Source organism: Lynx rufus, unplaced genomic scaffold (genome assembly GCF_022079265.1).
Source record: "Lynx rufus isolate CCGP_SWC_20201006 ecotype Redwood Valley unplaced genomic scaffold, mLynRuf1.p SCAF_6, whole genome shotgun sequence".
Lineage (NCBI taxonomy): Eukaryota > Metazoa > Chordata > Mammalia > Carnivora > Felidae > Lynx > Lynx rufus.
In genome coordinates, this window is record NW_025814878.1 from 66210870 (window position 1) to 66223387 (window position 12518).

Here is a 12518-nt window from a genome sequence, read left to right on the forward strand (position 1 = left end):
TTTCATAATCACTGCTTCGTGTATCTCCACCTTGGAGCATGTCCCAGTTCAAAGTGAAGTCCTTTCTCAGTAGTGTGATATCTTCACTGAGGAACTCGGGAATAGACAGATTTTTTTCTACATAAACATTTCAAGAAAATGCATAATTTGAGACAACCTATAACTCATTAGGATGAGAAATGCCCACATAGATTCTGAAGAAAAAAAGAACACCAGAAAGAAAAAGAAATGGGAAGACATCACTGGACATCTCCATTTGACCTCAATGAATACCAGCATTTTCTATGAACCAGTAAACAATGGCCACCTCTTGCCAGAGCATGGGATAAAGGAGAGGGTTCTAATTTGATGTATTATTTAAACAAATAAGTTACTCAGACTAGGTATCTACAGGATCAACACCCACCAAACTTATCCGAACAGCATTTGTTTAAAATTCACTTTAATAAAGTAAATTCTATACACAATAATGTCATTGTATTTCCAAAATTAATTGGACTGAGCATCCATACTACATATTTCTTCATATTAGAGCTATACTTCATTCTAATCTGAAAATGAAACCATATTTGCACAAATTCTACTTACAAGGTAATCTTCCATTTCCCCCAATGAAAACTCATGAAAACAAAGGTTTTTTTTGGCAAACTCAAGACACTTAAAGGGATATAAATGAAATAGCTAAACATTAGCTTTTAGTATTTAAAAAAATTTTGGGGTGGGCGCCTGGATGGCTCAGTCAGTTAAGTGTCTTGAGTCTTGATTTCAGCTCAGGTCATGATCTCATGGTGGTGAGATTCAGCCCTGCATCTGGTTCTGTGCTGAGCATGGAACCTTCTTGGGATTCTCTTCCTCTCCTTCTCCCTGCTCCCCCTCTCATGCTCGGTCTCTCTCAAAATAAATAAACATTAAAAAAAATTTAAACATTGTTTTTTCTCATGCTTATTTTCTGAAACAGTTTCAATCAAACTCTTCACAAACATCTTTGTCACTCACTTCTTCCTCATGACCAGGGCCACTCTGAGTCATCTGGCAAGGTTTCCAGGCCACATGATCTGATTTTCCACTTACTTTGCTTGGGAAACTCATATATGATGCTGTGTTAGCTGCTCAGGCCACCACAACAGGTGGCTTAAACAACACAAATTTATTTTCTCTTAGTTCTGGAGGCTGGACGTCCAAAATCAAGGTGTTGGCGGGTTGGGTTTTTCCTGAAGTCTCCCTCTTTGGCTTGCAGATGGCGACTTTTTGCTGTGTCCCAGCATGGCCTTTTTCTCTGAGCTCATGCACACTGGTGCCCTGATGTCCCTTCTTTCCTTTTCTTTTTTTTCTTTTCTCTTTTCTTTTTGTTTCTTTTTCTTTTCCTTCCTTCCTTCCTCTTTCTCTTTCTTTCTTTCTTTCTTTCTCTCTTTCTTTCCTCTTTTAATTTTAGAGAGAGCATGAGATGGGGAGAGGGAAAGAAAGAGAGAGAATCCCAAGCAGACTCCACACTCAGTGAAGAGTCCAACGCAGGGCTCAATCCCATGACCCTAGGATCATGGGCTGAGCCAAAATCAAGAGTCAGATGCTCAACCGACTGAACCACCAGACACCCCCCTGACATTTCTAAGAGTAGCATTAACACTGGGGAAAAACCACTGGAGCAAGAACACAGGTTCGGGCAACAAATATAAATATAATCTTAATTTTTTTGTTGCTGCAACATAGAATTTAGGTGAATGTAATTCTAAAACATTGTCCCTAAAAATGATGGATTCCAAAGAAGTGGAAATTTTTGTAGGGTGAGTGGTCAATGGAGTTATTTGATAAGGATTCAATAAAGAGACATGGAAATTGCTTTAGGAAATTTACTGGCCACAATAGCAGGATTTCTTTTACACAAAGGCCAAGTTTTAAATCTCATTCAGCCATGTTTTAACAAGATTCCACTTGTAATTTTCCAGTAGGTTTCTTTCTCTTAGACCTTCTATTGGAAAGCAATCAACTTTAGTATTGCCCAATTTAATGATATGCCTAGAAAAATAGTTCAAGCATGAGGAGAGAAGAAAAAAATGATCTCTGAAAATTTCTCAATCTTCACCCAAAATTGGCACCGTTTTCTCATGTTGTACATCTGCACACAACTATCCTTATTTGAAAATGAATTTTAGAGTTCTGGCTTCTCCCCAAAATACCATGACTACAACTTAATATGAACCTGGCTGCATAGTTACTGGCTTTGCCATTTCAGATAGTTAACAATTTTTGCAAAATTGCCTTTAGCTATGAAATACAGCATAATTATACTCAAAATATGTCCGGTGATTTACCTAAAAACTGAAGATTTAAGGTGAGAAGAAAAGCTAGTAAAAAGCTAAAAGGGGCCAGCCAGATGCCTGCGGATGGATATTCCCCTCGCATACTTTCAATTTCTGTAATCTTGTTTGCCTCCTGTGTCCGCCAACTGCCCAGATGGCACCAATGATAAGGGCCCCCCTCCCCTTTTTCTCTTGCCTCTCAAACCCCCTACCATCCCAGCCATAAAAGGAGGCCGATGCCAAGGTTCGGGGCTCAGCCTTTGGAGGTGACTCCACTGGGCCAGCACCAGTGCACAACAGTCTTTTCTAATTCCCTGAGTGTGTGTGGCTTGTCTCTTCCTGGGCGCCAAGTACTTGCTGTAACAACAGTACAGCTTTACAACTATTTTTCCACTTGGTAATACTGTCCCATAATACAATTTAATTACCATGGCATTCAGGTGAAATGTTGGGGTTCAGGAGCGAGTGGTCAAGAAAAAATTCTTGAGACATCTTCGATGCAAAAAAAAAATGTGGTTTTATTACAGCAGGGGACAGGACACTTGGGCAGAAAGAGTTGCACTGGGGTTGTGGAGTGACTGATTATATACTTCAAAGTTGGGAGGGGGTTAGGGAATAGGGTAAGTCTCTAAGGAATTTGGAAACAAGGTTTCCAGGACCTTGAGGGGTCATTTACTGTCTAGTAAAACCCTAGTCATGAGACCCTTCAGATGTATATCAGTGGACCATATGTTTAGAGGATGATTGCTAACAAATTATATTGGGGGGAGGGGGTAGAGGTAAAGTAAGTTTCCAAAGGGATTTTTGCATGTTAAAGAAGACTTACAGGAGCCTGGAGGTCTGGCTAATGTCAAGCTAAGGTTGCCTTTTGCCTCTAGCAAAGTATTAACATCAAGGGAGTTGAGCTTCTAGAGGAAGATCACTCTGGCTGTCTCAAGTACTTGTCAATGGGCTGTAAGTTGTAAGTTTTTGTTTTTGTTTTTTCTTTTTTGCCTTTGTCCTCCACATCAGCATTCCTCAAGTTGGACTTCTACTCTGGGGTATTCACTGCATCTATTTTTTTTTTTTTATGTTTATTTTTTCAAGAGCGAGTGAGCTAGGGGAGGAGCAGAGAGGGAGACACAGAATCCAAAGCAGGCTCCAGGCTCTGTGCTGTCAGCACAGAGCCCAACGTGGGGCTCTAACTCACCAACTGCGAGATCATCACCTGAGCCGAAGTCGGAGCCAACTAGCCACCCACGTGTCCCGCTGCATCTATTTTTACTTAGGATAAAAATACAATTTGATTCTTGCAACTCAAATATCTCCAGAGCAGTAGTGGCATCACCTAGGAACATGTTCGGAAAGAAAGGATCTCAGTACCTGCCTTACACCTACTCAATTAGAACCTGTATTCTAACATGATCCCCAAGGTGATTTCGGTTGGGCAACCCAGCAGCCCGGACGGTGATAGAAGTGAAAGAATTCGCCCAGGGAGAACAAAAGAGAAGTTTACTGAATACACTGCAAGGGAGCAGCAGGCAGGACAGCAAAGGAGAGACTGTCTGCCAGGAGGCAGTGGTGAGGGGCACAGTTACATAGAGTAAGGGGACATATGGAATTTTCTTTTTTGGCAATCTTGGAAACTGTGCCTGGCTGTAAGTAGCCCATTAGGGCCAACGGCTATTTCGAGGTGGGTCACTTAATGAGCCGGTTTGTATTCAGCTCTGTGTTCACTGTGGGCCCTTTTACCTTGCTCAGGTTCCCATTGCTCAAGCCTTTGCCTAAAAGTGGCCTCCACAATTCATATGTACATTCAAGTTATCAATGCATTGAACTAGGATCACATAACCACACATCTTTTATTATCATTCACAGGAAGTGACAGAAGAGCTGCATTCAGACATTCAACAACTCAATATTGAGTGCTTACTATGCGTGCTAAGCACTGTGTTAGGAGTTCTGGCTGATTTGTTGATCCTAAACAAGTTGGTCAAGTACCCCTGCCCCTAAAGTCTACAGCCCTCCAACACCAAACCCAGCTTAAAGAACACAAATGCCTTTACAAAATGGGAAGAAATGTTTGTCCTGGAATCTTTAAAAAAAATATTTCTCCACCACAAACCTCAGCTGACTTAAAAAAATTTTTTTTTAATTCTAAGGGAGTATGAATCTCAAGTTACTTGGGATCTAAATGCAGATTTGGGAGGTGAATTTCCTCCCTTTTCCTTGGGGGGAGGGGCGGAGGGACAGGGGAATATTGTAAAGTTCAAATTATAAAAAGCAGAAAAAACTCATAATCCTATACATCTTTATATAGTTGCCATCAATTTTACATATAAATCGATTTGGGTTCTTTTCCAGGACATAGCATCACCATTTTGCTACTAAAAACTCTTTATATTTTGCAGCCATTAAAATCATTGTATATTTTAAATATACAAGGCAATCTTTCCCCTAATATTGGATAAAATACTGTGGTGAATACTTTTAGACATCTATTCTGGTCCTACTCTGGACTATTTCCTTACATTAACAATAAATGTCTGGAATGGATGTTGATTTGAGATCAATATTGTTCATTATGTTATAGTAGTGTGATTCTAGGCTCCTAGCTTTCTATGGCTTTAAAAATCACAAATGGGATTAAACTATACCTTAGTGGTATTTGATAATATGGGTAATATGGAATGCACTCATACTAGCTTAAGAAAGAAATAGAAGAATACCGAAGAATCTCACAGATAAAAAGTAAACAGAAGTACAGCTGAACCTGCTGAAAACAGGAAAGATGTCAGACAGCTTTTCTTTTTAGGCAGTACAGTAGCTTTCTCACTTTTCTGGGTGATTGCTGTCTTTGCTATTAAGATTGTCCTCAGCATATACATGACATTCAGCTCCAGAGTTATTGTCTTTAAAATTACAGTGCTCATCATCATCTGAATGATGCACCTACCCCATTCTGAATTCCCAGGATACCTAATTCAAGTATCTCCCCACCCATATCAGAATTCCATTTCAGGGGCACCTGGGTGGCTCTGGCTATCGAGCATCAACTCTTGATTTCGGCTCAGGTCACAATCTCGCGGTGGTGAGACTGAGCCCCACATTGGGCTCTGCATTGTCAGCTTCCGGCCTGCTTGGGATTCTCTCCTTCTCTCTGCTCCTCCCTACCTTGCACGTGTGCTCTCTCAAAATAAATATTTAAAAAAACAATTTTTTTTTTAAGGTTTACTTATTTTTCAGAGACAGACAGAGTGTGAGGCGGGGAGGGGCAGAGAGAGAGGGAGACACGGAATCTGAAGCAAACTCCAGGCTCTGAGATGTTAGCACAGAGCCTGACGCAGGGCTTGAACCCACAGACCCGTGAGATCATGACCTGAGCTGAAGTCGGACACTTAACCAACTGAGCCACCGAGGTGCCCCCAAAATATTTTTTAAAAAGATAATAAATATGGTTGTGACAAATCAAAGTGAGGACAGAAAAGGTTTGTTACTGAAATTATGTTGTAATCTTAAAATAAGAAATCTGTGCTTTGTGAATTAATTCAGATCTAAACTTTTGTTAATTCTTTTCCCCTTTGATTTCCTAAATTCATTTTTGGCCAGTCTTGGATCAATAGAGAAAAGAAATCATATTTAGGCCAGGAGAACTCAGTAAGTGACAGAGGGTAGAAGAGCATAGACAGCAAGATGGAGTTACTCATGTCAAGCAGGGGTCTGTGTCAAGCAATAACACAAACAGTAAAGGGTATTGCAGCTACAAGATATTGCCAGGACAAGCAACAACTGACACCCCAAAACTGTTAACAAGCAGAAGCAGAGGAGGTCTGCAGGGCCCAAGACCCATTAAATTCCTTTAAAAGGGGGGAGGGGTTTGCAACAAACTGTCCTGCTCTTCAGACATGACCCCTCTGGTCTGACCACTTAAAGAAGGCAATCGCTGAGGGCCCTGGCCAATTGATACCTGAACAAAAATGAGCCCCTTCACCGCTTGAACATAAGTAGGTGCCAAGAGCTGACCTGAACTGGGCCAAGGCCTTATCTCAACTGTATGCCCACAAACTGACTTTGCGCTGGGATCGTTTCCTCCTCTCTTGTTTGTTGTGTGCCTTTGTCATGCTCTGCTCTGTGTGCTGTGAATGGAACCAAGTTAATCACATGGTGAAATGTCATTGAGTTTTGAATTCTGAATCTGCTTTATAATTATGATTAGCTTTGCTTTATGATTGAATCAAGCTGACAGTGTGGAAAGACGTCACTCACGTGTGCGCCTTCATAGCATGCTCTTGACAAAATGGCAACATCGGAGGCTGGGGAACATGGAGTAAAATCTGATTGGAGATGGTTGCAATCTCTTTCTGCCAGGGATTTTCTATCATAAGCTCTTTAAATGTAGATAGATAGATAGATAATTTTTTTTCTCTCTTAACACACAACCGACGTAAGTGGGTTTTGTGACTTGGGAGGTATGGTTCTCCTACTACAATACATGATCTGCTTGTGAGGAATGTGTGTCAGGTCAGATGACAGAGTATGCAGGAAGTGATCATTAATCCTGAGTCTATATCATTTACAGGCAGTAATGCTTAGATTTAGGTTTGGTATTCCTTGAATAAATTAAGCTCAAAGGGGAAAACATGAAGTTTTTGAACTGCTTTTCATTCTCTTGAGCTAAACAAAATACTTCATCAGACATTAATGACACCACAAATAGATAAAATTCAAGCTCTCTAAAGTAATTTATTGTTCTCAGGGGGGCAATGTCTACTTAGTCTTTGACCTAAACAAGATTCTTGTCTATTTAAGACCCTGACCTTACATTTCTTTCTATTTTATATCTCTGAGGTTTATTTTTTAAGGTGATTTAATACTTTGATCCACTGAACTAACCAAAGCTAATCTTACCTTTCAATCATTGGAAAAAAGGATTGGACTCTATTTTGAAAGACAGCCTAAATTTTTCTCATATGAAGACACTTGTAATTTTTTTCTCTGAGGCACTCGTTCTTCAGCCATCAGTAAGAATCTAAAAACCTGTTCTATTGCATTTCAGTTATTACATGAATTATTTTGTATTAAAGTTGAAAAAAAATTTTTTTAGTACCTTTTTTTTTTCTAAGTTTATTTTTGAGAGACAGAGGGAGCACACAAGCAGGGGGAGGGGCAGAGAGAGAGGGAAACTGAGAATCCCAAGCAGGCTCCATGCTGTCGGCGCAGAGCCGAACTCAGGGCTTGACCCCATGAACCGTGAGATCATGACCTGAGATGAAATCAAGGGGCAGATGCTTAACCAACTGAGCCACCCAGGTGCCCTGAAAATCCTTTTTAAAGAAACTTTAATGCTATAATCATGTATCACTTATCACATACAATTTGCATTGGCATTTTTATGTTTCTGAGACTAGTGACACATTCATTTTTAAACAACAGAACTTAAAAAAATTATATTTTATGAATCAATTATATGAATAATATGGCTTTAAGTTTATTTATTTTGAGAGACAGACAGCGAGCATAAGCACAAACAGGGGACGGGCAGAGAAAGAGAATCCCAAGCAGGCTTCACACTGTCAGCACAGAGCACAGCGCAAGGCTTGAACTCACAAACCATGAGATTGTGACCTGAGCTGAAACCAACAGTCGGATGCTTAACTGACTGAGCCACCCAGGCGCCCCTAGTTTTTTACCTTAGGTAAACTCCATACCACACGTGGGGCTTGAATTCTCAACCCTGAGACCAAGAGTTGCAGGCTGTACTGACTGAGTCAGCCAAGTGCCCCAACATTTATCATTTAAAAGCAGGTCATCACCTGTAAAACTGAGGAAGAGAATAATGTATCACGATTTATTTGGGTAACTACTTTAACTTCATGTATTTTATTTCTCTGTATATACACTGAAAAAACCACAAGATGATGGCTATTAAACATATTTATTATCACTTTAGATTTTTTTCATACACACTTTCGTATGTACATATTGAAATTACAAAAACTACTATCACCTGATGGTAGTAGAGACCGCTGATTTGAAAATATTAACTTGATACATATCAAAATGCATCATCCTCAACTACACCAATGAACTGCAAAATGCCTGATGTAAAAAAGATAAAGTAATGCATCATAACTTATAGTCTTATAAAGCGTTGCTAGCACAAAGATACCGGATTTATTTTACAATGAACATTTATTTTTGATAGTTTCAAGGCTAGTATGCTATGTAGGACATTTTCCAGAAGACTAAAGAGATGCTTCAGGTAAAAACTAAGAAACGTATAAAAAACAACTATCAGAAATGTTAAAAAAAAAAAAAAGTATTAGGTAATCATTCTTTTTAAAAAAAAGACTTTTAATATCAATTTCTTCTATCCAAACAAACTGACACAACTCAGGTATTTTTATTTATTTATTTACTTTTTTTTTTTTTGACTCAGGTATTTTTTTCCTCAAAAATTTCCAAGATAGTAGCTTTCAGATGATTTCCTTTCAGATGAAGTAAATCTTATGAGGACTCACCACCAACCACTAGTGTTTTCAGGCGTAAGTTTATTCTTCTTACCACCCTGGGCTTAGAAGTAGGCAGTCCTTGGGGCTCCTGGGTGGCTCAGTCGGTTAAGCGGCCGACTTCAGCTCAGGTCATGATCTCGCGGTCCGTGAGTTCGAGCCCCAAGTCGGGCTCTGTGCTGACAGCTCAGAGCCTGGAGCCTGTTTCAGATTCTGTGTCTCCCTCTCTCTGACCTTCCCCCGTTCATGCTCTGTCTCTCTCCGTTTCAAAAATAAATAAACGTTAAAAAAAAAACAACATAAAAAAAAAAAGAAGTAGGCAGTCCTCAAGAAATGTTCACTGAACTCAACTGCTGAAATTAAAACAGTTAAAATATCAACATAACATATCAACAACTAAATAGGCCTTTGGAAGACTGGGAAATCAAAACACTTTCAGTTTATACACTTTCATAAACACATGAAAATGCTCTAGTTTATGCTAAATGCTCCAGCCCTTTTGAGTGCTATACAAAGAAGCAATTAAAAGGATAAATTTCCTTAGTTCATAAAATATGAAAAGCAGTCCAAAAAGAGACAAGCTAAATATTAGCTATACTCAGTCCTATTATATGGTATATAGCAACTTAGTAATTAACAGTACCACATAATTGTTTTATTCACATTCTATAGTCAGGCCTGCTTTTAAAGTTAAGTCACTGAAAACATTTTCAGTCTGTAATTAAATTTAAATCATCAAATTGGCTTCTACATTTTAAAGTCTGTTAATTTAACAAAGATGGCTAAAAGTTAATATTGGAGAAAAAGACTTTCATTTCAGGATACAAGCAATGAAAGATCATTAAAAAGGCACGTAATAGGGGTGCCTGGGTGGCTTAGTTGGTTAAGCATCCGACTTCGGCTCAGGTCATGATCTCACGGTCTGTGAGTTTCCTCAAAAACAAGACACGAAGTTATAAATTTTAAAAAGTCCTATTCATTTGTTAACGTCCTAAAACCAAGCAATCCTCTTTTATGTATAAAGAGCTCAATATAACCCTTCCTTATCTAAAAGTGACACTGTTCGCCTGTAACCTAGTGCTTCCTTGTTTATCTTCCAAAATCTCTGGAGATTTAATGCATCCTGTGAGAACCAACCAACCATGGTAATTTAAGCCAAGTACAAACGTTTATGAAAATTCAGCACTGTTACTTAGGAAACGTGCCACTGAAGTAGGAGGGTATAGAAAGAGCTTAGTTCCAAAAGGAAAATCTATGTTACGAAGGAAGCAATCTCCTAAATTCAAATGGCATAATGAATACTGGTGATAACAGGTTCCTCTGGAATGAGATTTTGACTTCGGCGTTTATGTATGTATTTATTTATACTTTTTAGTGTAATGTGGCTCAATTAACTCACTGGTATATAAAAAACAGAAAGGGATTTAAAGAATCTGAATTATACTAAATACTATTAAAGTAAAATAATATAAAATGTCAAGGTAAGATCTAGGACTAAAAAAAAAAAACCCGAAACACCAGGGGCGCCTGGGTGGCTCAGTCAGTTAAGCATCCAACGCTTGATTTCGGCTCAGGTCATGAACTCACAGTTCATGGGTTTGAGACCCATGTCAGGCTCTGTGCTGTCATAGAGCCTGCTTGGGATTCTCTCTCTCTCTCAAAATAAATAAACCTTATAAACAACAACAACAACAAACACCATCCTTCTGGATAGACTCTAGAGAATCAGTTGTCAACCTCTTCTGATGTGATAAATCCATGACATGTTCCAATGAATAAATCCGTATTCTGATCAGAGTTTTCAAAAATTGGAAGGAAAATACAGTATTACACTCAGATGGGACGCAAATCTCAGTGGCACATCAGCATTAGTTCCACACTGTGGCTTATGGCAGATAGTGCTGGTGCAGACTATACCTTCACCCCAGCTGCAACACCACACCTCATTCCCGTTCTCTCATGTGAGAATACTTATCAGAGCGCAAGTGAATCAGTAACAATGGAATCGCTAACCTGAAATTTTCTCTAATTTGTTTTTAAAAAGTAAATCAATCACAAACAAAACACAAAATACTTTGTATGAATAACAATGAACTTGTGACACTTCACAAAAAACAAGAGAATATTAGTGTGTTGGGTTACCTGTTAAAGTTATCGTGGCTTTAGAAGATAAAACTGTGCTCCTTAGAGTACAAGGCTTATAAAAGGAATTTAAAACCTGTAGTTGGGAAATTTATTAAGTTGATAATGAGGAAACTAATTCCATCCATATAAACCGGTGATCTTGGATATACCCAAGTCTCAGCCTGAAGCCTCTGCTGATCTGTCTCTCGTCTGTAATAGCGCTATTTGCAGTTACAAATAATCAGACAAAGCATGTCGTGAAGATCCAGTTCTAAAAGCTGATGTGAAGAGCTGGAAGGCTAGCTTGCATAGAGGAGTCTTAAGGCACTGGGGTAGCTGTGTCTCAGAGCGAAGTAAATGCTAAAAGAAACAAACTTCTGAAGTTCCAGAACTCCAAACGAAGACAAACTGCCCATGCATTACAGCGGTCGGCGCCAGGGCACTGCCATCTAAACCCTTTTCTCCATGTTTTCAATTCAAAGGCTGGAAGTTTTATCTTAGGAGAAGATTTGATGATATGATGGAAGTCAAAGACAAACATTCTATTTTACTGTTATATAGGACAAAGACTGGCAAACTTTTTAAAGTAAAGGGCCATTTTGTTGCAATGGAACTGGAGAGTGTTATGCTAAGTGAAATAAGTCACACAGAGAAAGACAGATACCATATGTTTTCACCCTTATGTGGATCCTGAGAAACTTAACAGAAGACCATGGGGGAGGGGAAGGAAAAAAAAAAGAGAGGGAGGGAGGCAAACCATAAGAGACTCTTAAAAACTGAGAACAAACTGAGGGCTGATGGGGGGTGGGAGGGAGGGGAGGGTGGGTGATGGGATGAGCACTGGGTGTTGTATGGAAACCAATTTGACAATAAACTTCATATATTGAAAAAAAAATAAGTAAAATAAAGGGCCAGGTAGTAAATATTTTAAGTTTTAGAGGTCACATGATCTGGTCTTGGTCTCTGATGCTTTTTTTTCCCTTATGATCCCTTAAAAATGTAAGGATTGGGGTGCCTGAATGGCTCAGGTGGTTGAGCATCCAACTTCAGCTCAGGTCATGATCTCATGGCTCGTGAGTTCAAGCCCCGCGTCAGGCTCTGTGCTGACAGCTCAGAACCAGGGGCTTGCTTCAGATTCTGTGTCCCTCTCTCACTCTCCCCATCCCCCACTGGTGCTCTGTCTCTCTCCCTCTCAAGAATAAACAAATATTTAAAAAAAAAAAAAAAAGGTAAGGATTACTTTTAGCATGCTGGCCATATACAATCAGGTGCTTACCAAATGAGGCCATAGCTTGTAGTCCCTTGATATAGAAGAAAAGCAATTCTCAACTACTAACTGTCCCCAAAATTACACCTGTCTTTTTTTTCAATTTTAAATAATCTCAGATCGAACAGGAACTTACAGGTTCAAAGGACTGTAGGGATAAGTGATCTAACTTTCCAAGTGGGGACCTGAAGGCTCCTGGCCCTGAGTGACTTGCTTGTGGCAGAAGAGGCCAAACGCTTACTTTTCTCTTTCCCCTTATGTTTTTGGAATACACTCAACTTTGAGGAGTTCCTTTAAAACAAAGTACACTAGAGGTTTACTATATTCACAGCTTAAAGGATT